At 41.1% G+C, this 27,578-nt stretch overlaps 1 long non-coding RNA gene across 1 annotated transcript in view; it reads right to left on the reverse strand.

The window, feature by feature from the left end:
• Positions 1-499: 499 nt before the first annotated feature.
• LOC308403479 overlaps positions 500-27,578 on the reverse strand; it is a 33,762-nt gene continuing 6,683 nt past the window's right edge. The window contains exons 2-3 of the long non-coding RNA XR_013972913.1: positions 11,087-11,134; positions 500-547 (exon numbers count right to left, since the gene is read on the reverse strand). This is a non-coding gene — a long non-coding RNA (uncharacterized lncRNA). The remainder of the gene's footprint in view (positions 548-11,086; positions 11,135-27,578) is intronic.

The raw sequence follows: 27,578 nt of genomic DNA on the forward strand, positions 1-27,578 counted from the left end.
AACAACTGCGCGCCGTAATCATTTCTTTTGTTGCAGCTTAATTGGTTTTCTGAGGTATTTGCAATTGCAATTTGCATTACACGACAAGACTGAGATCAAGGAAGTCTTTGTATTTCCAAAAAACACGGTATCATCAACAAAGAGACAAGATTCTTGCCATCTGCCAGACACGGGACTGCTTGAATAACTTGATTTTTTAAAATGTAATAATTTGGGGGAAAAAAACATATTCCATCATATTTAGAGGGCAAGGCAGCTCTGAAACAATGTTTTAAACAAGGCACACACAGGCACACGTATGCACACACACACTCAGACATCTGCTGCTGCTTTTTGGGAATTTTTTAAATCAGGAATTTTCAGTTTAAAGAAAACACCCACCCACACACACACACACACACACACACACACACACACACACACACACACACACACACCCTCCTTTGCAGGCATCATCATTTAGCTGCTTGAAGATGATATAAAGGTGACTTACTAGTCTGTTGTCCAGCACTGCTCTCTCCTTAGATAATGTCCCAAAAAAGCTTGGCTGGAAAAAAGAAAGAGAATTATGTTTGTTTTTTCACTTTCATGGGAACTTTTTGAATAAACTTTGTGTTTATGCTACTCCTGGTCTTGTAGCTCAGTTTATTAATGAAATATTATTATTATTATTAAGTCTTTAATCCACAATGGGAACACTTTGTAGTGACTGGTCTTCTTCAACACTATAAGTCATATTAGCCTTCTAAATAACGGTCTTTGTAGTCTCAAACACATCTGCCCGACACAACTGAGGGAACAAGGTAAAACAAATAAATCCTTGGCACAAAGCAGCGTGAGCTCAAACCTGCTGAGCTGCAGGTATCGTAGCCGGAGCAAACTGAGGACACGGGGGAAAATAATGATGCTAATAAAAAATCCAAATTTATTATAGTGGGACAGGTGCCTTTGCTGAGAGTAATGGTAGTCATCTGCGTTTAATGTGGATCTGAATGTGGGCGGCACGTACGGGCTAATTAAACCCGCAGCTTTAAATACAGAAAGAGCCAACAGAGCAGAATAAAGTGCTTTCCTTTGCAAGTCAGATGATGACCCGATGCTGAACAAGGAGAGCCACAACTCAGGGTGTTCCTTCAAGCAGTTATAATCCACACACACACACACACACACACACACACACACACACACACACACACACACACACACACACACACACACACACACACAAACATGTGGATTACAAGGAACAGGCGAGCTCTCCTAGCCAAGGATATAATTAACCGTGTTTGTCCTGGCATTCACACGCAACGAGATGAGACAATAGATAAATATTTCCTTTCTGTTTACATTGAGGAATTATGGAGAGCAAACACGAGTGATTTTACAGTCTGCTGATTGAGCTCTCTTGTAATTTGCATCCAAAAATGTGAATTTTACAAATAAAGAAAACCCCGTGCTAGAAAAAAAACACATTATGCCACCATTTCATTTGTAATAGGTATTCCTGTACGCCTTAAACACACTGAAGTAGAATGCCACAGAGCCCTGGGTAGAAACGAACACTCAAAGTTTGAAACCTTCCTTTTTTGTTTTTCAATCAAAGTGAAAAATAACTAAAAATGGCCCTGCAGTCCCCATTTACTATCAGGGTGGGCATTCACTCAACCTTAATCTCCTCAAGTTGAACACTGGCAGGATTTCTGGGTAAAAGCCTACAGCTGCATGCTGTTGCATAACACAGCCCTATTAGCCAACCTGTTTCCCTGTGACACAGAAACAGGAAATCAATGGGAAAGGTCACTTTGATGTTTGATTGCATGTGCTCTTGCAAGAAACCTTAAGCACTAAATGCTAGTTTCAACCATATCATGTAGAGTTAGAAAACAGGAAAGGATCTAGTTGCAGGAAATGACTTGTTTGATGCTATAATAATGTACAGAGAAAATCCTCTTAAGCCATATTAGCGAAAAAGGGATTTAACTGATCAAATCCTGGAGGTTGGGAGCGTTTGCATTATCAGGCCAGAGGATCGAGAGACATGTTTCACTAATTCTGAAGATAGCTCCTTTTACCATATGAGGTAGCGTACAGAAGAGTTTGTTAGCATGAGAATTTCCCAATCTCAGACAGCAGTTCAGTGAAGGTGGCGTCCTGCTTTGGCTGAGGACTAGAGCAGGGCGATATGTCCAAAAATATTTATCATGATATACATTTGAAAATTGCGATAACGATATAACTGACGATATAATTGACACTAGACAAAATACTTTACAACTCCACAACTTTATTAGTGCAAAAAAAACAAAAAACATCAATGTATTTGTATTAAAGTTATTTAAAATTTTTACAGTGCAAATGCAAAAAGGCATTTTTTTTTAACGGTACGATATGGCCCAGCCCTACTGAGGACATTTGTCTCAACGTGACGATTGTAATCTCAGACCTTTCTGATCTTTTGTTGTGCCAACGTAACACTGTAGCTGTTCCTCCATATCACTTATCCTTATTAGTTATGAAGACAGGCTAAGGGTGGGTTCTATGAATCATTTATGGGTTGGTGCAGAGACTAATTGAAATGAAAGAACAGATTGTGGAAACAGTCATTAGCCCAGTGTGCTTTTTAGGAATTATGTAGGGGAAAGCAGTGAACGTGTGACGGCGGGGTGCGCCGGTGTGATGATGAGGTGGACCCAGGAGCAGACACGGTGGGAGACCAAGTTTCAAAACAAGGCGAGCCTTTATTTGGCTGATACATGAATAAATCAAACAACAACAATAACCAAGACTAGACTATGAACTAAACGTAATTATTTTAACTGTGACTGTGACCTTGACTATGATTAACATGGGGGTTACATAGGCAGATGACCTGACAACGAGCAGTAAGAGACAAAATGCACACATGAGGTGATCAGCTGACACAAACAAATCATAATGACACCACAGGGGGAGTGTAAGACTTTCAAAATAAACAGGAAACATGACGGGACGCAGACGTGACCCGAACTTGACGACATGAACCACGCAGACATAAAACATGATGGATAAGACACACTCAACAACAAGGGGAACTTTAACACAGGAGAAGATGACACAAAGGAGTCTAAATGAACAAAGAACTATAACTAGGCAACCTAGGAGCTAAAGACAACAAAATGAACCAAAACATGAAATACGAATATCAAAATAAAATGAAACACTGGGTCAAACGATCCAGGACCGTGACAGAACGCTCTTCAAAAGAATCAATTAAAAAATAGTCACAGATTTCTTTTAAACAGCCTCAATGTTGAGAAATCCGATTAAAGTCAAGTCTATTAAAGCTCGTTTCTGTGGAAACAACAATGTATGGCTTTACAAATCATATTAAAACTGCATAAACATTAAGACGAAGTTCAGCTGTGGATAAAAATGCAAAGCAAAACGGGGTAAAAAATTAACTGTTTCAACATCATCCAGCATTGTTTAACTGTTTAAATGCAGACTCATAATACTAGTAGATTACTTTGTCACAGGGTGAGGGTGGATATCTCCTCATCTTGTGAGTTGTAGTTGTGATTTGATCACATGTCACTGTTTCACTCTCATTCAGATGGTCGTAATAAAAGTTTTAGCAGGACGCCCTGAATTCCTGCTAACTTAGCTCATCTTTACTTGGACGCTTCAGAGCTAAAAGCTTTGACCACATCTGGTGTTGCCGATGGGTGTGGTCAGATGTGTGTTTCGGAGCATCTGTAATGATGTGCAGAAGAGCGCTGGAGTGAGATGTTAATCTACAGGATTACAACAAAGGCAAGTTTTCAGAACAAGTATCAATAAAAGGCCAGTTTAACCTGTTAGTTAGCGGAGGAAGCAATGCTAATATGCAAGCAATCGTTTCCTTATTAACCTGTACAAACAAATTTAAAACACCTACAAATTGGATACAACATCAGACTATTGAATTCTGAATTGACTGCACAGTAAAATGAGAGATTGTGGTCACGTGTGGAGGGGGTCTTCTAGAAGGACATCAACTGTAAGTTTAATTTAAGCAAAACAGAAGCCTGTGTGAAAATCTGAGTATCATTCAGGATTGTTTTAATGCTTCTGCTGAGGAATGATGGAAGATAGCAAGCAAGATGGGAGAAACAAACCACAAAAGGAAGAAAGAAACAACAAAGACCAACAAAAATCAAACCCTGTTCTGCCACCTCACTCATTAGATAATTGCTTATGAGACTCAAACCTCAAAGTGGTGCTTCTACCTTTGACCTGTGACTTCTTCTACAAAGCAGGTGAAGATGAGACCAAAGGAAAAAGGAAAGCTGAGCTTTTATCTTGATTACAGGGTTGCCTGAACTAGAAGTGACCTGCTAAATGTGGACTTGTATGTTTATTATCAACCAGAGACCTGGAGCTTTTGACCCAGCTGACCTCTACTGCCCATCCTAAATGATTAGTCCCACAAAGTACACTTGCATTCTCCTGCTGCTCTCCTGTCAAATGTTGTTAAACTAACTCATGAAAGATAGATAGAAATTTTAAAAATAATACATCTGTCAGACCTCCACAGAAACTGCGGTTCTTCTAATACCAACTTTCCATTTAACTCAGACGCTAAAATTCCCAACTTCATTTATGAAATATAGATGTTTACAACCTGCTACAACGTGTTCGTTTACCATTCTCCAATCTAAGAATAGTCACTTCTGACTAAAGACAAAGACACTTGCTAATGTTGCGGTATACCAATGGGTCAATGTCTTTTACCATCTTGGCAAACTATTTTTATGATTTTGCTTATTTTACTGATTTCTTTTTTCTTTTCTTTTTTTGCATTGTTTTCTATGCCAATGTTGTTTTTTTGTTTTATGTTAGGTCTATCACTCTGACAAGTACACAAATCAAATCTAATACTTTTTACATTTGATTTATTATCATATTCGACTGGTTGTTGTAGAAAATAGATCAGACTACAGTGACAACAGGTCTGGTGATATTAGTCAAATGTTAACAGCTGTTGCAAAAAGTAAATGTCCATAAAAGGAAGCTGCTGCGTTCTGACAGGTGTTGTATAAGCTTGGAAGCCAAGCAGATGTAGTTCAGTGTTTGGACAGGAGGACATTTCACTGCAAAGAAACTTCACCTTATGTAACACCAACAATCACAAAAAGGATCAGGCAACTTCTGCCAGCACAGATTAGCTCAAGTGAACACGCTAAAAAAAAAATCTGCAAAAAAAGCTCGGTATCTTGCACTACAATAAAGCAGCTGCTGAACTCATCTCAGCTGATCTTTTTTATGTCGTCACATTTTCAGTTCTCGGTTGCTTGATACATTAACTAATTTCTGCCGTGTGAGTGATTTGTTACAAAAGTTGGTCAAAGTTTATGTAACTTCTGGACAGCTGCCCCTGCCCTAGTTTAAAAAGACTTCTTAGGGCTTGTGACTCAGTCTGTCACTCACCATGAATCAGGTCATGAGAGAATCAGGCCACAGACGCTGAGCGATTGCATAAATATAGCCTGTTGTGTTATTTTGATACAGGTCTGTGATCGACTGCTTCAACTGCCATGTAGGCTTTAATAAAAAATATTATATATATTATAAATCCTATATATACACACACAAGTGCACTAGAGCAAATTTAAATCTAAATAAAAGGCACACATTTTCATTAACATTCATCACAAAATCTCTACAGATGAATAAAACATAATCCACTTAAAGTCACACAACAGATGACGTTCAGGTGAAAACACTGCACTTCAATCAGATTTGTTTTTGCTGAACTACATGAAAAAAATAAAAATCATTAACATTGAACTAAAAAGAAAAACCAATGTTGGAAAGTCCAGAAAAGGATTCAACAACATCAGTACTCAAGTAAAAGTCACCACTGAATCTTTTGTTGTTTAAATCACATCTTAATAAATTAAACTGTCCCTGGTACCAATTGAATTGATTCATGTTATGTTGTTCAGCCTTTAACAACTTAAATCAGACCGAGGATCAGTTCTTTCAGCTGAAACCTAATTGCAACAAAAAATATTTAGTCTATGATATAAAATGAAACCAAAGATGAATAGACAGTGTTTAAAGTTGAGAGTAATCTTGTAAGCTTTATTGCAGTGATGGCATGCACGCTGTGGGCATGAGAGGAAGCTAAAGTAAAATAAGACCTCTATAGGAAGTAGATTTTTTCAGCTACGAAGGAAAGCAGGTCAGTCCTTTGGAGTTACTCCCCAATTCAGACTTCCAGGAAACAAAAAACACTGAAAAAGTAAACCTAACATAAAAGTAGCCAAATAATGGTTTAATAATTTAAATAACCTGCAATGTGAAAGACAATGCATCTCGGAGTAGAACACATTCTACTCAGTATAGACAGTACTTTGCTAATTAGCAAAATTAGGTTAGCCAGCTTGCTGCTACATATATCTAAGATAATTTTTCAATCATCAGCCAAAAAGGAAAGTCGACTTACATGAAGGGACCTTTGTTTGGTTTGGGGGAGATTAAAACCATATCCAATTTATGTTTTTTCATACCCAACTCTATGCTAGCTTCCCTTCCAATCTGCAGTAGCTGGAAGCTAAAGATGGGATAAGGCCAGAGTATCACCTTTTTAAAGCCCCGAGCAGCTCTAGAATGAGTTTCTTTATGCTGATGACACCAAAGTAATCTTGGGTGTGTTTTCCAAAGATGAACGTATAGTGAAGGAACAGCAAGGCTCATGATATAAAGCAACATAGCGAAAGCAGCATTACAGGGTCCAAATGGAACTGGGTCCCTCGCGTTTATTGATACCGTTAGAAATGGCAGGATGAATTCTTTAGCTTAAAGAGCTATAGGCCTATTTCGAGCACTCAGTCACATGGTTAAAAAAAAGGCACTTCACAGCGCAGAGACTATAAAATGCATGCAAAAAGATTGCTAATCTTTTTATGTTTTTTTAACTGTAAAGTCATTAAATGACAGATTTAAATGACCAGGGAATTGTGTTGGCCCCCCTATTCCTGCAAAGCAGCCCTGACCCATCGAGGCACTAGACCCCTGTAGGTGTGCTGTGGTATCTGCACCAACATGTTAGCAACAGATACTTAAAGTTCTGTAAGCTGCAAAGCGCGGCCTCCACGGATCAGACTTGTTTGTCCAGCACATCCCACAGATGCTTAATTAGATTGAAATCTGGGGGATTTGGAGACCAAGTCAACAACTCAAAGTCATTGTGCTTCTCAAACTCTTCCTTAATCTGCATTATCCTTCTGAAAGATGCCACAGCCATCACAGAGTACCATGAAAAAGTGTACATGATCATGTCAAAGTAACATACAAGGTTTCCCAGCACAACATTGCATCACATTGCTTCTGCCAGCTTGCCTTCTTCCCTTAGTGCAAAAATACACCACTATACAGATGCTTAAAATATTTCTGCATATTTTCCACAACACTACTCAAACGTGATGATTTTTGAAAAAAGTATAAAGTTTGTATAAAGTTTGCACTCTTGTGCTTCAAACACTGCAAATGTAGCTGATACTCTTTACACGTGTTTCTGACTGATAAACACCGCAGGCTGTACTGGGACTTGTCTTGTGATGTGAACCCAGTAAACTGGTGTGAAATGGTCATTTCCCATGAAATACTTTCTCTCTCCCTGCTGCCTTAAATTCTGTGGGTTCATAAAAGTTTGTCCTTTTTCCATTTGTTTGTGTTTACTACTAAGCATAAGATAAGATAACCTTTATTAGTCCCACACGTGGGAAATTTGTTGTGAAGCATGTGAAGTCATTGGTCTGCAGAGTGTAACAGTAGCAGTTCTGTACCCACTGCCCCAAGTCTTTAACCCGATCTGTACTGAAAACTGGTTCTAAACGTTGTGTAAGAGCTGAAATGTCACACCTCCTCCCCATTTCCCCTCCAAAGCGTACCAAAGTGTCACAGCAGGTCTGAGCTTGTTAATATCTGCAAGTCATGTTTAAGTTCATAAACTCCTAAATGAAACGATTTCCTGTGGGCTACTAACAACACCTTTAATTACTTTTATGGGGGGGTTTCGTTTTCACTTTCATTTGTTGTGCATATTACTTTACCAGTGTTGGATCCACCTGGATCCAAGTAATGTGAATTTGATTATCAAACTGTGAGTATAACACTGAGCAGATGAATGTGCCAGAGCAGACTCATCCACAGATACTTCACAATGCACCACCTACACGTGTTCCCTTCAGGTGGATTTCAAAGAACTACAACTTGAATAACTACTTGTGGCTTCTGATGCCTGCGTCCAAGTCCATAAAATCACTGCTTAAACCTTAAACCTAAGGCCTGCAGTAAAACATTCCTTACATATATATTCATATGCCAATTCACTTCAATTTCACGCATACAGTATAACGTCAAAACTTTGCCTTCTTTGATCTGCACTTCCTTTTTTATTTGACAGGTGGTATGAAAGCCTAGCTTAAAACTATTTCTTGCAAGATCTAGAAATATATTCGTGTTCATGTACAAGAAACTTTCCACAATTTCACAACATGTTCCTTCACATTTCTGTGAAACACTGCACTGCACTTTTGTGCCACGGACCGGTTTAATGTCAGACATATTTTCACAGACCGGCCTTTATTAGTCCTTTATTTATCCAGGTAAAAATCTCATTTCCAAGAGAGACCTGGCATCATGGCAACAAAAGCCACATACCACATAAGTATATAACATTTAAAACAAATACAACATCCCATACCAACATGTGTAAAATATACAATAACAGATCAAATTAAGAGTACATTAAAAACAATCACACTGAGTAAAAGAGTTGTTCTCTCGTTCCTTTAAGACAGACTTAAACTCTCCCAAGGTAACCAATTCTGATCATTTCAGTTCCTTCTGCAGATTATTCCAGGAAGCAGGGGCAGCGTATTTAAAAGCCTTTTTCCCCAATTCTGTTCTGATTTTTGGGACAATCAATTGTATGATATTGTGAGAACAAAGGCTGTATTGGTTGTGGTTTTTACACATATAAACACATAAATAAGATGGAACCAGCCCAAGCAGAGATTTATAGATAAAGATCAACCAATGGGAGAGTCTGCAAAAGGTGTCGCGGATAAATACAACCAAAGAAAATGATACGACCAAGACAAAAAGGGTGGTATTTTGTAAATATCATAATTAATGTGAATTCACTGTGTAACTTAATTAGCAGCGTCCTCCTGAAATGCGCCAACAACACTGAGAGTAACATCCTCCTCTCTGTCCCTTAATGCTCTCTGGTCGCTATGGTAACGCGTAAATATTTCTTTCAAAATAAGACACACGACCACAACACGGGAAAACACCCAGGGAAACAGAGTTAACTATAAAAACCCTGAAAACCATAAGTTTCACACCCGAGCCTCAACTCTCGCAGCCCGGTACCAAACGACTCCCTGACCGGTACCGGTTAGGGACCTCTGCTTTAGGTGGACTTTAAGCGTTTTATCTAGTTTACACTCTCTGTCAATTTAGAAATACCAACAAGCCTACCATGCATGTGCTTGAATATTTCACAGTACTCTGGTGGAAACTCATGCTGGAACATGATAAATGTGCAAGCTCTGCACACATGTATATGTAGTGGTGCATTATACCCTTTTTTATTTGCTAAGCTTGAGCTTTTTGGCATACAGACATGACAGTGCAGTAGTCTTCTATTTTTACTTATTTTGGAGAAGAAAAAAAAGAGGTAATTTTTACTAAAAATCTGAGAAAACTTAAAAACCCAAACCAATGTGCATTATGAACGGCAACTTTCTTAACAGGGATTTAATTATTCCATGTGGATGTTCTGCTCATGCAAGTATGACTTCTGTCAAAATTGTTATTAAAGTATGATTAACCACTTTTTCTGCAAATGGCGTGACAATCTTAAGCAGTGGATGTAGGTTGTCACTGGGCTGTCATCTGCGCGTGTACTCACAATCATTCTTGGACGTAAAAAAGCCACCATAAAAGAATAATATGTCACAGCCACTCCAGAGACTTTTCAGTTTCTGGCCGAATAAAAATAAATCAGAGTGCTGACTTCATACTTCTCAAATGATCGATGCACAATGTCTTTCTTCTGCTTTGATCCTGGATGAGGTAACTGCAAGTGAAACCAACAAAGCCCTGAATGCCCAGTCACCTCACGGGGGCACACGGTGAAACACAAACCACCAGATTACAGACTCATTCAGGTTTGTTTCATACTCACTAGACTGACAAAGGGAATTAGGAGAGAGTGCGAGATGAAAGATGTGTTTGGCGGCATTCTCAGACAGCTTGTGATTAACTGGGAAGCACACGAAGAAGAATGAAGGAGAGAATTAGGCCATTAATGTGCTCAAGTGGCTAGATTGTTATTTACATGCTGTACGAATCACATGACTAATTTGTCTGGTTAAACAGTACACGCTGATTTGTACAGATGTAACAGAAATGAAAAAGACTCATTTGTGCTAATTAAAGGTTTCTGAATTTAACGTTGATAGAAGAGATAAAGAGAGGATGATATGGAGAATAATAAGATGGAAAAAGGAGGGGTGGGCTGCAGTCAAACAGAGAAGAAAGATCAAAGCAGAGGCCATCGGTGTTCACTCTCGCAAAGACACACTATGCATGTGTGTAAGTGTGTGTTACACCATCTTCAAAGATATCTGGCAGTTAACAGAGTCTCCATTAACCACAGAAGTCATCAAAGAACTTTTAAATATCAAGAGCAAACTTTGGGTTTCATCTGGAGCACTTCCCCACAGAGCTGCAGTCCAAATAAATTACACTTTGTGATGTTAACATTTTTTGGGAAATTTTCATAATGCTTTTGATAGAACAGATATGATTGTAGTAAAATACAACACTGCTCCATGTAAATCTGTACGTGCTCGGATGGTTTTTATCATGTGATGTTTACAGCAAAGTTATCAGCACGTGTTGTTTTGTGTTGGCTGAGCCAACTCGGTGGCATGTTTTGTACAGTCAGCTCTGTGTGTGTGTGCACTCCCTATTCCCACAGCATGAGGAACATGGAGAAACAAACCACAAACAATAAGTGATTTAAGCGTTTCATGTGTTTACCTACCCGCTGTTTGGAGGAAGGCCTCATTCCAAGATGGGGCTGGCTTCGACACTGCAGGGAGGGGATGAGACAAAAATATGATGATGAATCTCAAGAAAGGATCAAACAAAATATTGTTTTATATCACTAAACCACAGCATGTTCTTCTATTTAGTTTGCTATATGCAGACTTTAACAAAGCTAAAATGGTTTAACAATAAAATTAAAAAGTAAATTGTGTTTCTGCGTACAGTATTTGCCTTTTTTGATTTAAAATACCTGAAAGCCTTTTCAATATTTTACACAGAAGCAAAGGACAACACAAAACAGATCCACATTCATGACACCAGGCATGTCCAAAGTCTGGCCCAGGGGCCAATCATGGCCCTAGGTCATATTTTTTATGGCCCTTTGCACTTATATTAATAAATAAAGTATTATTTATACCGCAAACAGAATTAATACATGTAATTTCTCTGTTCACTTCATGTTTCAGCACCATGAGAACCCATTGGGTTTTATGCACCCACACAATACACAGCCATGAATGCTGATGAATGATCTCCTTTCAGTTTCAAAAATACATGAAGGTGATTCCCAAAGTCGGACTTGCGCTGGCCCAAACACAAGCCAGTGTCCTCTTCAGTCATGCTTCTGTGATTGCTGCAGATGCACTAAGCTACTATTAACCAAACAGCAAGCTGGGCAGCAGTAATAACTTGGAATGACGCAATGTGGAAATTAAAGTTTTTCATTGCTATGACTTTAATGTACATCAGCCCAACTAAGCTAAGAAGGCCCATCCATAATGCCAACATTGAAGTTGTAGGAGTAAATTTCCAAAACCACATGAAAAGAACTGGTTTGCTATGAGACTGAGGCCCTGCCCACACGTGCATAAAAACAAGTTTTTATCTCGTCTTGGCATCCAGAGTTAAACACAACACAGGTTCCATAAATATTGTGCATCATTTAACACACCGAACACCAATATTAGAAACAGTGAGATAATAAGGGATGTAAAAAAAAAAAAAAAAAAAAAAAAAAAGCAAAAACATCCTGCATATTTACAAGAATTTAAGCTTTTATCCAGTAATGGCTGACTTTGTATTTAAAGCAAGTAATCTGGATGGTTTACACCTTGAAAGGTGTAAAAGAAGTTTGCAAAATCAGCCAACTTCACATTTGGCATCAATGTTTCAATTTCAGATTTTTGTTGCATATCACAATTCTTACTTATCAGTGATGTGCATTCATTTAATAAAAACAAACTTCTCCCACTGATATTCGATACACTTTGAAACACTGTTTCTGCATGTATGGTATTCATACTGTTGCCCTTCAGGCGCTGGCATCAGCTTTCACTCATTCTAGTGACCACTAGCAGAGTGCCAGTAATATTACAGTTAGACTCGTGATCCCGACAAGAAAGCTTAAAAAGCGAACAAAGCTTTAAAAAAAAAGACTCGAGAAGGCAACTGGGTTTATTCCCTCCCGGCTGTCGGCTAAATGCTGCAAGTGCAAAATGTAAATGAGTGCATTTAAACTGCAGGCATTAAGACAAATGTAGCCATTAGTGGTATTTAAAAGTGAACATAGAGTTTCTCACAGAGGGGACGACAGAACAAGGAATCCTAATGAGTGTTTAAAAGGCTCGACATGAAGCTCCCAAAGGAGTTATTTACAAAGGAAAAAAACTCAGGAGCACGATAATGAATTCCCACATGCAGAGAAACACACACACACACACACGCCCCTCAAACACACACAAGCGCACACATACACGCACTGTGAACACTGACAGACATTATTTGATCTAGAGATTGAGATTTTTTTATGTGAAACACACACAGTCAGACTTCCATAAACACCACTACCCACATGCACACAGAAAGCCTTTTCTCTGCTGCAGCAAAGATATTGTTTGATATAGAGTCTCGCTTTTCCTTAAATACACAAAACCAACCTCTCACAATCAAACCTCAGATGATTTGATGTAAGAACTTATTGTTTCATACCCAGAGCCACAAAAAGCCCACGCTCACACAGGCACACACGCACCTTCTAACCAACAAAGACATCGTTTGATCCAGAAAGACTGAAACCAGGAAGCAGCAGTAAACCTTCCAGAGAAGGAGCTGGCTTTTGTTTTACAAGCTACACCGTCTGGAGATTGTGGGGACATTTGAGAGAGAAGGTGTGAGAGCGTGGTTAGAGAGGCGATTGGTGAGTGAGAAGGGTAAAGGTGGCTAAACGATACCCCTGCAGATATCCCCCTGAGACCCAGCCTACTCATTTATGTCCTCTGTTGTGGACACACAAATCACAAAAAAGTTAAACTGAGACATACATAAACTATGTTTTCTTCCTAAATCTAACCAAGTAGTTAAACTGAAAATACAACAAACGAGTCTAAAAATAATAATCCCATGTGAAAAATCAACTGTATTCTGATTCTGCTTCTTGAGGCAGACTTAGTCTAATGAACAGAAAAAAACTGAGCTCTACATTTAGTCATTATACAAATATGAGACAGTCAGACAAAGAAAATCCGATTATTCCGAGGCTGAAACAAATGAAACGGGTTTTATTCTTGGTTTCCAATACCTGACACTTTTCCCTTTTTGTTTTACTCCTGCAGATGATTGCCGTGACCTTTAGAGAAATATTACGCTGCATAGAAGAGAGAGACGCGGCACCTATGATTGAATGTCTTTTTGATGAAAGCAGAGGGACGAGGTGAAGAGGCGGGACGGAGAGGAAAATGAAAACAGAAGGACAAGACGGGGAAAATCGCCTTGCGTTCTCTCCGTCTGATCACAAGCACAGTGCGACGTTCTGGTTCTGACATTTTAGCTTGAGATGTCTCATCCATCTTCTGAGGTTTTTGCTGGATTGCCAACTGTGAACTATCAGCTGGAGTGAGATCAGGTGGCGAGTGTGGGGGGGTTGCAGTTTTGTGGGCTTTATGGGTAGTCCGTCTATCACGTGTGTCTTGTAGACTTGGAGAAGACTCACGACCAGCTTCCAGCTGCGGGGTGTATTATGGGAGCATGGGGCTCCAGGCCTGCTGCTAGACCATCACCTTGTATAACCACAGTGAGAGCTGTGTCCACGTGCTTGGCATGAAGGCATAGTCAGGGTGAGGAGGGCATCTGTCAGCTGAAACCAACAACACTACTGCTTGAGAAAGAAAGATAAAAAAAAACAAAAACAAAACAAACAAAAAAAACGCTTCACTGTCAAATTAGCTAAGTCTGATGTCAAGGTAACAGCGGTCTGCGCTCTAGAGCTGCAATGCTTTGGTCACATTACACCATATTTTGCATATTAATCTATACGCCCCTCGGCTTCCTTGTTTTGTGACCTCAGTAAACACTGATGGCTTTATGGGCTCAAATCGATCGTTTCAAGTCAAACCAAATACAGTAACCATCTTGTAAATTATGCTGTTTTTTCTTATGTTCCCCAGCCCACATAAAACACCTGGGCTCTTTACTATGATTGCATTCCAGCCTATCAACTCGCTGCGTTAACCCACAGCTTCCCCTGCACGTTTACATGAAAGAGGTGGCAGCAGCCACCCAATCACAGTTATTGCTAAATGCAGTGGTAAGAATGTGGCTGATTTTTTGAAGGAAGATGAAACTATGGGAAAAATATGAGGAGGTTAAACACATAATGCAGACTGAAAGCAACCCAGCAGCAGCAGATGACGCAGCCGTATGAGTGCATGTGAGAGGAAAAGCACTGTAAATTTAATGTGCAGTTTAAGTGCTCTGATCAGTAAGACTGAAAAAGAACCACTGTACTAATGAAGTACAGCCTATCTGAGAGAGGGGAGGAAGGAAAGCCGACTGTGTAAGTGAACAGATTCATGGATATCACAACTCCATCATTAAGACACTAATGGGTTATAAACAAGTATTTAATTAAATTAATGTTTACAGACCATTTTAGTTTTTATGTTCCCAGCTGCAGACTCAGTGGTGTTGAACAGTCTGAGAGTATAGAATAAATTCAAAATCAGAATTCAACAGTATGCTTAATTTAAGTTTGATATAAAGTCCAGCTGTGCACAGATGTCTGAGCAATCTTCCAGGAATAGTGACACTATTTTCTGGAGAGCTGATTGGTCACTAGAAGGTGATTTCATACCTGTTGATCTCTAATCTGAAATTCTGCTTCATAGTACAGGCCTCTTTGCTACATTCTGCTTCTTTCATGAGTTCCTTGCACCAATTTTCAAGGCATTTTCTTGCCGCTTGTGTAACAGTATCTTACATACACACCTCGGAGTTATCCAGAGCCAAAAAAGCTTAACTGCTGAGTAGAAAGACAGTTTATCGAAGCTTGTACTATTGGGCTTGTGCTCATTAGAGCAAATAAACCTCAAACACTCACACACTCTTGCATGTTCATGGTTTTAGTGTCATATCTGTTTGCAGATTTTGACTATCCATCCATTCGCTTCCGCTTATCCTTTTCAGGGTCGCGGGGGGCGCTGGAGCCTATCCCAGCTGTCATAGGGCGAGAGGCGGGGTACACCCTGGACAGGTCGCCAGTCTGTCGCAGGGCCAACACACAGGGACAGACAACCATTCGCACTCACATTCACTCGCACATTCACACAATGGCAATTTGGATTATCCAATTAACCTATCCCCTCAAGCTGCATGTCTTTGGACGGTGGGAGGAAGCCGGAGTACCCGGAGGGAACCCACGCAAACACGGGGAGAACATGCAAACTCCACACAGAAAGACCCCGGCCTGATGGTGGAATTGAACTCAGGACCTTCTTGCTGTGCGGCAACAGTGCTAACCACCGTGCCACCGTGCTGCCCAGATTTTGACTAGTCACAAAAAAATTTTTTTCCCCACAACACTCCTCTCAGCCTTGAATCTCACTTTGCACAGCATTTAAATTTTCTCACTGCGTGCACGGAGGCTTGAGGTTATATTAACATGCACATATTGACGAGAGACCCCCCCTCTGCTATTGTGCCCATCTAGAGATGTATAAGTGCATATGTATGCAGTAGCTGTTTTGGTAAATGGTTCTGTGTGCGAGACTGCCGATGAGGCCTTGTATGAGACGCTGTTGTGTGCATATGAATGGCAGGGGGTATCCTCTTCCTGAATGCAGAGTGCATCCAGAGTATCTCATTGCTATTCATGTGAATGATTCTCCTGGAATCAAACAGCAGCCAAAAGCATATTTGCACAGAGTTAAGATGCATGCTACACTGGCAGAGGAATCTACCAAAGAGTTTCCTCCAAAATGAATTTTGCTTCACCTCATCAAGTTGCCTCATGTTTACAATGCAGCTGTTAAAGAAAGAAAAGTGTAGCGCTCGTCGCAGTTTTTAGGGAATAATTTCTGCATATGGGATTTCATTTGTCATCCACCAACTTTTCTCTTTGAAAGTTCAGCTACTGAACTGATTAAGAACATCAAAGCTAACTCAAACCTTCACCGAGCCCATCAAGTTTCTGCTACTGCAGTTTGATTCATGGGACGTGCTGCAAATGTACAACTGAACTCAGCTTTTACAGCAATTTTGGTGGTGTTGGAACCCATCTTGGCTCATGCAGGGTGGGAGACAGGGTAATCTCTGGACAGCTTGCCAGTCCACATCAAGGTTCAGCCCAGTATCGTTTCAATTAATTCTCAGCAGAGTAGGAAACATGAAACTGAAATGAATCTGATTACATGAATATCAATCTGAAAATGTGCCTTTGAGAAGCTTCGCAGACATGTAGCGTGTGTTTAGCTGTGTATAAAATGTTGCATCAAACCACTGACAGAATATTCATGCAGGTATTCTGTTGTAAAATTGCTGATTGCCACTAATCTTTGTTGTCAGAGAAACAGGGATGAGGGAGTCTTGTTAACATTACACCTCAGCTGTGGTTTCCCTACCCCAGGCTTTCTCATTTCTAGGACATAAACAATAAATACAACCTTTTCTACAGTTAACCTATTAGCTGTTAATGCCCAGGTCCAATCAAATGAACCGTAACCCTAAAGAAAGGTCTACTGAATCTACTGAAGTTAAATGAATATTTTTACATAGCGGGAAGTGTGAAGGTATCATACTTCATTTGTATTTACTAAAACCAAGCTTGAAAGGGCAGCATTGCAGAGGTCTGGAAAGACAAGAGAATATCACACAATGAGGATCTCAAGATCAAACCCCTTCCAGGTGAACTGAAATCACAGACTGCAGGACCACTGAGCAAGGCACTTTGCCCCCATCAGCCCAGCGACCAGCAGCAGTGACAGACTGCTTATAGAATGAGTGGCAGCTGGTGACGCCCAAAACTGCCGTGTGAAACTCCTCGTCTCTCCATTCCCTGACTCAGTATTTCCTCCCCTCTGCCCTTCCCTTCCTTTCCTCGTCTCCTTATTGTCTCTCCTCTCGTGTCCACGCTGATATAAGCAGCCTGTTTTTGTGCAGGTTCCCCCACCCGATCTGACAAAGGCCTAGATTTCTGACCGACTGATCAAAAAGAGATTTGCCCTGAGCCAGATAACATAATCCCAACCAATGAACACTCTCTCTTTTATATTGTGTAGCTGTTACAGCTGTGTAGCTTCACATCCTTAGTTTATTCTACAATATTACCAAACAAAGTGAATAAATGGCCAGTTGTCCATGTGATAGTGTGAATCTGCATCATTTCATCTTCTCCCAACCATCAGCAGGCTCATTAATTCCTTTCTCTACCGTAAAATATGTATTCTGTACCATCCGAGTTTAAACACAGACCATGTTTTCAGTTGTAATTTGCCTTCTGCTGATGCTGCACCCCACTCATTATTTAATGAGTACAATAATCCACTCTGTTCTCATATGAATGTGTTCCTTTTCTTTCCCGGATCAATAAACAGGTAATGCAGTCGTGGATTTAATGCTTGTTTTGTCTGCGAGTCACTACCACAGTCCTGCCTTCACTCTTTCTGGACCACACGCTGGCATTAATTAAGCAGCAAGCAGCACTTGGTTATATGTTACACATCGCCCCCTTGTGGTCACACCATCAGTTGCAAAAACATCCACATCTCTTGCAGTATGCAGATTTATCTGCTATTACTGTCCAGTATATAATTATAGTGGGAGTGAGCTGCACAGCTGTGTGTGTTAATGTGTTCAAAAGATTGCGTTCCCTGTCAGTGAAGTCTAAAGCTTCCTCTGCTGAGATTCAGTTGCATGGATTTGTTTAATGTTTAATTCCATGACAGTAATTATTTCTGACAAGTCTTTAAAAGCATGATGTTGGATATGAATCATGTGGTTACTGGAAACTGGAAAGTGATGCTAGAATAACAGCATACGGTGGACATAATGGAAAGTGGGGGGAACAACCCACTCTGTGAACGTTTTAGGAACTCTCACATTGCTATAAAAGATACAGCTCATTTACTTATGTTTTAAAACAAACCAGGAATGTCTCCGATTTTTATATTAATCTGAATGTTCAAGTGACAACTGGCTGGTTAATAGTGCCCACTACAGATTGAAATCACTGTGATTTAAACTCGAGTGTGTCTTATGTGGGATCTTTTGGGGTCGACAACAATTTTGGTAGTTGCTGTTTATTACCCTAGAACAGTGGTTCTCAAACTGTGGTACGCGCACCACTGGTGGTACGTGGGCTCCCTCTAATGGTATGCAGGAAGTCTCCAAAAAAAATTAAGATTAAATAATATAGCGTGTTCTGATTTAGGGATTTCTGAAAAATTAAAACATCCAGCTCTGCTATCACTTCCAACATAAATGAAGACAGGAAACTAAACCGCAGTGACGTTTGTAGGGTTACTGAAGTTGGACTAGCTGGTATATAATAATGTGCTACATGGTTGCTAGCTACACAGCTATGGTTAGCATAATATAAGCACAGTGTAGCTGGAGGATGAATGCTAATATAAACCAAGAGAGGCCGACAGTGATCACTGACTGTTTTTAGGGGCTTGTTCAGATTAAATAGAAGATATAAAGCATTAAAACATGTTAAAAACACAACAGCCTTAATAAACGCAGAGTAGTTTGGACCCAGAAACAGGGTTCATACGTCATCACTTAAAGATTGGATATCCCACCTGCTGTGAATGTTTTAATGCAGTACAGTTGTTATTATCACTCGCCACATCCTGTTTATGACAGTGAAAATAAATAACATTCATATAAGAAATAAAATTGTCTCGTGTAAACTGTATGTGGTGTTAAATAGGCCTATACTACTGTACTTTAATGTCAGTTATAAGGGTGGTACTCTAAGAGACATATTTTATGAGGTGGTGCTCATTGTGAAACGTTTGAGAACCACTGCCCTAGGAGCTCATCTTGAAAACACCACCCCATCATCTGCTCAGCTATGATGCTCCTCTGCTACACGTGCTGTAGACAGTACTGTATGTAACGTACGTGCTGCTCTGATGGTCAGACTATGAAACCAGCACTTTGATACTCTGCCTTATTACAACCAAATAAAAGACAGAATGAAACAGACTAAAGAGATTAGACGAAAACAACCTCACATGAAATCAAGAGAGCCTGAGCTCATCAGGAAATGCTGTTCCACATCATTAGCTTTAAGCCTCGACTTTGGAACAGCCACAAGCTTCCTACCTGTTGGTCCAAGCATGCAAACGTCTTCCTACTAGGGTTCAACATTTCTGCTCATTAACTTCAAATCAAAATCAAATCAAATCACTTTTATTGTCACATCACATGTGCAGGCACACTGGCACAGCACATGCGAGTGAAATTCTTGTGTGCGAGCCCCACAAGCAACAGAGATGTGCAAACACAACAACACAAACGAGCAAAATACAAGAATGGCCAACCTGAAACTAATAAATATATGTACAATATATAATAGTGTATGCATTTCTGGATGTGTATACTAAATATTTTCCTGTGTGTGTGTGTGTGTGTGTGTGTGTGTGTGTGTGTGTGTGTGTGTGTGTGTGTGTGTGTATACACATTTTTACAAATTAAATAGTAAAAAAATAAAAAATAAAAAAAAATAAATAATAATAATAATAATAATAATAATAATAAAATATATAAAATATACAGAGTTGAATATGTGCAAAACAAGTGGCATTTATATACAGTGTGGAGTGCATAATGTTGAAGTTCCAGTAGAACTTAGAGCCAGACTCACATGTGCTTTAAAAGTGACGCGTAAATCATGTGTCCTGCTTTGCCCACCTGCAGACATTAGAAATCTTCACTTTATCTACATGGACACAGATAAATAAATATAAGAAAGGTGTGAAAATCATGTTCAGGTCAATGAAAAAATAATGGGGCAAAATGAACAGAGCAGAAAAAAGAAGAAAAATTAATGTTCATGAACAGAAATTAATGGGTTCAATTTTGTGAGACAGCTTCAGATGGGTACGGTTAGTTGTGCTACACTGATGCTGACTGTGTCGTCGAGCAGTATGCACTGTTACTCACTCCTTTGAGGAATAATAATATTAATACTTTGTTGGGAGGTGATTCAGCTTTTGTCTTTGATAGGCTCCCAAGCCTCATAATTCAAGAGATCCAAGGTAATCCTAAATATAAAAACTTTAAAAAGCCTCCATCACTATGACAACCATTAACATCGGTCTAAAGATACTGGGCAGCCTTTACTCAGCTTTCATTTACTAAAAGCAAATGGAACTGAGTTGATGTTCTGCCATCAGTATTTTCTTTTTAACCATTCCACATTTTAACCCTTTAGTTAAAAAAAAGCTTTTACTGTTGGTGGATTTATCTTTACTTCTAGTTTTTAGCCTGAATGATGCTTAAAAACTAAAAGCCTAAAATCAGTCTGCCACCAGTTCCCAGCTCTGGTTGACTAAAACCTTCTTAATGTGTTACAATATCACATTTGTGGAAAAGCCACGCTCATTTGGGTTCAGTCTGAACTTTGCCTCCTTCTGAATGTCACTGTTTATGAAATGCAGATGCCGGGAGAGGACAGAAAACTTTTAAGTGGCTGTCAGGTTTTATAGTTTGGATCAGATCATGTTTTCTCAGCTCGCTTTGCTTCGATAAGAGGCCTAAAACATTCCCGTGCGCAAAGTCATTTGAAACGCATTTGCAAGGAGTATATAATGTGTTTGGACTGACTGTGCACGTGACACCATCGCTTAAAGGAAATCACGGTTTTAACACAACCATAACAAAAAGTGAAAATGGAGACATAAAGGATAAGTCATCAGCACAGACTCACTTAGTGAGACGTGAGGCAGATATCGTGTTTCACTGCAGTGTCATTACTAAAGTGCATCACAGTGAAAGTTCCTTATGCACAAAGACAGACATGCATCATGTGGGGGAAGCGCAGAACTGATGCTGCGTCCCAAAACAAAGTCACAATGGCAAGTGTTTTCAACAAAGCAGGAGAAACTCCACAATCAACAGCAATAAATCACAAACATCACTTAAAATACTAAAAGCTGCTCACACAACCGTGAAGACTCCGAGCAGTCGTTGCTGATGATTTTTACCAATAGCACATGAACTCGTTTACAACCTGTTCTATCAACAGTCTTCACCTGGATTGTGAAAAAGAGTACCAGCCACTGGCCCCACACCTGTGACCCGGTCATAGGACATAATATGAAAGATGAATATAGCTTCCAGGTCTGAAAAGTGAAGCCAATGGGGACGATTTTTTTCACGTCTATGGGAAAACATCCAGACCTTGATCCTGACCTCTGTACACACTCTCTGGGTAAGTTTATGGGCTCATTCAGACATTTTCTTCCTCTTATCCAGCTCAGAGTTGCAGCTGTGCTGGAGCCTATTTCACCTGTCACTGGTTGTAAGATGGAGTATAGGTCACCAATGGCAGGGCTAACGAGGAGATACAGACACCATTCACGTGTGCTCACGTTCACACCTACACACAATTTAGTATCATCAGTTACACTAACAAGCATCACAGCGGGAGGAAGACAAAGCACCGATGGAGAGCACACAGTCACGGGGAGAACATGAAAACTCCAGCAGAAAGGTGAATGTCACATTCCCGTGGCAGCGTGCAGATTTGAAGTTTAATTTCTCGCTGTAGAAAGACACGCAGAGTGAACAGCGGACGCTAATGTCTTTGTCCCTTTTTACGGAATCAAACTCAAAGTAATGTGAGTACTTCCACGCTTTAAACGCAGCATGGTCGTACTCTCTCCCGCACTCACACGTCTGTTGCTGCCACGGACGTCGCAAGCTCGTAAGTCATTGTCATGAGACACTCTCACAAGCAAAATCACGGTTTAGTAACGCAGTAACGCAGTGTGCTTATGGGAAAGTAACAGTAATCAAATTACTTTTTGCAATAGTAATCTGATTACTTTACTCATTATTTGTCACGTTGTCCTCGTGCCCGTGCAGATTCTCTCCAAGACTCCAACAATCCAAGTTTCTCCTGCCATCCAAAAACTGTGGTGGGTTTTAGGCCCACGCACTTGCAGCAGAGATTCTTCATCTCAACACTTCACTTCCTGGTTAAATAACAGTTAAAGTGTATATGCACATCTTTGTTTCCTTATATGCGAGTCTGGTCAATAAGGTCAACTCACTGCAGAAGACAGTAATTCAGCTGAAGATAGCTTTATAGCGCCACGTCAGTCAAACCCAGCTGCTAATCAGCGAGGTCTTTTCCTGCGTGCCAGAGGAACGACTGTGTTTGATGAAGACTGTTATCAGAGAGCCTTCAGCTGCGTTTCCTCCCAATGTGCCAAACATAAGAGCGACCAGCTTTCCTATTATCCACAGCTATTTTTGATCAAGCACTGCCTGCCATGATGAAGCCCATCTGGAAGATATACTCCCACTAAAAGCTGATTGTTACCAGCTCCAAGAAAACTGTACCGAAATCAATTAAGAGAGGAAAAGAAAAATCATCCTACAAATTCTCCTCAAAATCTCGGCCCTCAAATGCTAATTTGACATATTGGCAGCCATTTAGAATATTACTGTTCAGTTAAGGGGCTATTATACCCTTTAAAAAGTGTATTATAAGATGTAATTGCTGCAACTGACAGGCCTCTTATGCTGCCACACAATGAAGTTGGCACTATTATTACTACTATTTTAGCCTGAATCTCTCCTCAGACAGTTATAGGTAAGGTGCTGCATATGGAAACCAGTGACATGGGAGTTTCCTCCAGCTGTTAATGGACAGCTGACATCAGCAGGTTTTTCCTAAATAATAATTAATACTAATCATCTAATTAACCATTGCAATCCTAAAGAGTTTACTCGCCTCATCTGCATCTCTTTCATCCTGTATTGATCCACATGCAGACTGAGAACTACACACTGATGAGAGGCAGCTCTGCATTTAGTGGACATTGAGCATCTTCTATCTTAGCCTCAGTGACTGCACGCTGCTCTCCAGGGGTCCATGACCTCAGCTAAGTGGTCAATCGTGTGTCTGAGGCCTGTGTATCACAGCAGATTCAGGAGGATAGCAAAGTAACCTTTGGTTTGTTTTTTTCAAATGTGGTCTCACCAGTAAGAGCTTGACAAAACTTCATCTCCCGACCAGAAATGGTCCAGAAAACAGTGCCACCTTTCTTGTAAGATCTCTTAGACTTTGGTGCAATGATGGTAATAGGACTGTTTTTAAAGACAACCTTTCACAAACTAAAAAACAGATGTCCTTCAAAATGATTAGCTATATGGCACTCTTCAACATTTTAATGCCTTATATTACTACTTGGCAGCATTTTTAATCACACACACAACCTGAGCACTGATGTTAGAATAAAGCCTTGATTATAATGTATTGTGGACGCAGACAGCTGCACACCAAGGCTGAGTCGTCACTCCTTTACCCTGTGCAGGTACAGGAACGACCCTGGTACTCACCGTCTGATGATGAATTTACATCACTGGTATGTTGAACTTGCTTGGCCAAAGTTAGTGAACCACCTAGCGACACACAGCATGTGAATACCTGGAGAAGCATTTCTCATCTTCTGTTAGGATTTTTACCCGTCTACTGCCATCTCCCCACTGCAACAAGCTAACCTTAACTGGACCAGTCTATCAGCTGAACACGGCTTGTATAAGTTCTGTCTCAGATGGATGAGCTCCCTTTGTGAATGAAAGAAAAATCTCACATTCATCCAGTCATCCACCACGACCGCTTGTCTCAAAATCAGCCAGTTATGCCATGCTGTATCTCGCTAATTCAGTAGCTAAACCTTTGTGAATTTTATAACCATAGTTGATAATTAGGTGAATCTAATCTGCATGCACTCTTCCCATTTTTTGCTAACTTACTACACTTGTGAGTGAGACACCCCCCACCCTTTCTTTAAAAACACTGACCATATAGTAGATGTACTTTGAACCCTTCATGTGTTCACTGATGCAATCTTGCCCCTCACACTGTGTATTTTTCCACAAACTTTCCTCTTCTTAAAACCACTTCTTCGTATTTCTCTGGATTTATACGTCTTGACATCTTCTCAAACCCACAGCGAGGCCCTGAGAGTACAGTGATGTTAATCTTTTTCTTTACCCTTTGAAAGATGAATTCTGCTTTAAAAACAAGCTGCCTAGCAAGAATAAAGCTTTATGCTGAAAGGCTGCAGAGAATAAAGAAAGCCAGAGAGAGAGAAAAGAGAGAGGAAGCCTGGCAGCAGAAACATCTCTTACGTGAGTGAATGACGACGTGGTAACTGTGAGACAAAGAATAAAGTACGAAATCTCACAAATGCACTGAAGAAGTACAAGGTAAAATAATAATGAAGGCAAAGTTTGCAGAAATAAAGCAATTTAATTCAATTCAATTTTATTTATATAGCGCCAAATCACAACAAAAGTTGCCCCAAGGCGCTTCATAGATACAGAGAAAAACCCAACAATCATATGACCCCCTATGAGCAAGCACTTTGGCGACAGTGGGAAGGAAAAACTCCCTTTTAACAGGAAGAAACCTCCGGCAGAACCAGGCTCAGGGAGGGGCGGGGCCATCTGCTGCGACCGGTTGGGGTGAGAGAAGGAAGACAGGATAAAAGACATGCTGTGGAAGAGAGACAGAGGTTAATAACAGATATGATTCAATGCAGAGAGGTCTATTAATACATAGTGAGCGAGAAAGGTGACTGGAAAGGAAAAACTCAATGCATCATGGGAATCCCCCGGCAGCCTACGTCTATTGCAGCATAACTAAGGGAGGATTCAGGGTCACCTGGTCCAGCCCTAACTATATGCTTTAGCAAAAAGGAAAGTTTTAAGCCTAATCTTGAAAGTAGAGATAGTGTCTGTCTCCTGAATCCAAACTGGAAGCTGGTTCCACAGAAGAGGGGCCTGAAAAAAAAAAAAAGGGAATTTAAAGGGAAAAAAGACCAAATACTTTATTTTTAGGGTTAAAAAAAAAATACTTATTTTTTCTAAACTTTCTGTGAAAATGTGAAACTTAACATCAGCCAATAAAGATAGCATCTATTCTGAGTATAGAAACATATTCGCTGAGTCACATATTCACTAATGTTCAGTTAGCCTTTAGCAGCTAATTAACCACATTAAAGAGCATCTGTCAGACTTTAAACAGCTGCAGCCTGATTTCGTTACTAATCTGTGAATAACTAAACATAACTCCACAAGCACAAAGTGTTACATAATAAAATATGTGATGTCATTTCTTAAAACAAGTACAGAAAAAAAAGAGGAGAACTTTACGTCTTCATCATTTACTTTCAGCCTATCAGTTGATATTGCTCTGGAAGCCATGAATAAAGTATTTATACTCACAATGTGCTTACGTTCTTCTATAAAAAAATATCTTGCTCGACTATTTTCCAAGAATCAAATTCATCCATCCATCCATTTTCATCCGCTTTGTCCGGGGCCGGGTCGCGGGGGCAGCAGCCTAAGCAGAGAGGCCCAGACCTCCCTCTCCCCAGCCACCTCCTCCAGCTTATCCGGGGGAATACCAAGGCGTTCCCAGGCAAGCCGAGAGATATAATCTCTCCAGCGTGTCCTGGGTCTGCCCCGGGGCCTCCTCCCGGTGGGACATGCCTGGAACACCTCGCCCAGGAGGCGCCCAGGGGGCATCCTTGTCAGATGCCCGAACCACCTCAGCTGGCTCCTTTCGATGTGGAGCAGCAGCTGCTCTACTCTGAGCCCCTCCCGGATGGCCGAACTTCTCACCCTATCTCTAAGGGAGAGGCCAGCCACCCTTCGGAGGAAGCTCATTTCTGCCGCTTGTATCCGCGATCTCGTTCTTTCGGTCACTACCCACAGCTCGTGGCCATAGGTGAGGGTAGGGACGTAGATCGACCGGTAAATTGAGAGCTTCGCTTTTACACTCAGCTCCCTCTTCACCACGACGGACCGGTGCAGCGTCCGCATTACTGCAGCTGCAGCCCCAATCCGTCTGTCGATCTCCGGCTCCCTTCTCCCGTCACTCGCGAACAAGACCCCGAGATACTTGAACTCCTCCACTTGGGGCAGGAACTCATCCCCGACCCGGAGTGGGCACTCCACCCTTTTCCGGCTGAGAACCATGGCCTCAGATTTGGAGGTGCTGATCCTCATTCCCGCTGCTTCACACTCGGCTGCGAACCGCTCCAGTGCGAGCTGGAGGCCCTCACCCGATGAAGCCAACAGAACCACATCATCTGCAAAAATCAGAGATGAGATTCTGAGGCCACCAAAGCGAAAGCCCTCCGCCACTTGGCTGCGCCTAGAAATCCTGTCCATAAAAATTATGAACAGAACCGGAGACAAAGGGCAGCCCTGGCGGAGCCCATCACCCACCGGGAACAAGTCCGACTTATTGCCGGCAATGCGAACCAAGCTCTTGCAACGGTTGTATAGGGATCGAATGGCCCGTAGCAATGGGCCAGACACCCCATATTCCCGCAACACCTCCCACAGGACACCCCGAGGGACACGGTCGAATGCCTTCTCCAAATCCACAAAACACATGTAGACTGGTTGGGCAAACTCCCATGCACCCTCAAGTATCCTGGAGAGGATAAAGAGCTGGTCCAGTGTTCCGCGACCAGGACGAAAACCGCATTGTTCCTCCTGTATCCGAGGTTCGACTAACGGACGAACTCTCCTTTCCAGCACCCTGGCATAGACTTTCCCAGGGAGGCTGAGGAGTGTGATCCCCCTGTAGTTGGAACACACCCTCCGGTCCCCTTTCTTGAAGATGGGGACCACCACCCCGGTCTGCCAGTCCACAGGTACTGCCCCTGATCTCCACGCAACATTGCAGAGGCGTGTCAACCAGGACAGCCCTACAATGTCCAGAGCCTTCAGGAACTCGGGGCGGACCTCATCAACACCAGGGGCTCTGCCACCAAGGAGTTGTTTAACTGCCTCAGTGACCTCGCCCCCGGAAATTGGCGGGTCATTCCCCTCATCCCCAGACTCTGCTTCCTCCTCGGAAGACGTGTCAGTGGGATTAAGGAGGTCCTCGAAGTATTCCTTCCACCGCCTGACAATTTTCTCAGTCGACGTCAGCAGCGCTCCGCCAGCACTAT

Source organism: Rhamphochromis sp. 'chilingali' (assembly GCF_963969265.1).
Source record: "Rhamphochromis sp. 'chilingali' genome assembly, chromosome: 10".
NCBI classification, from domain to species: Eukaryota; Metazoa; Chordata; class Actinopteri; order Cichliformes; family Cichlidae; genus Rhamphochromis; species Rhamphochromis sp. 'chilingali'.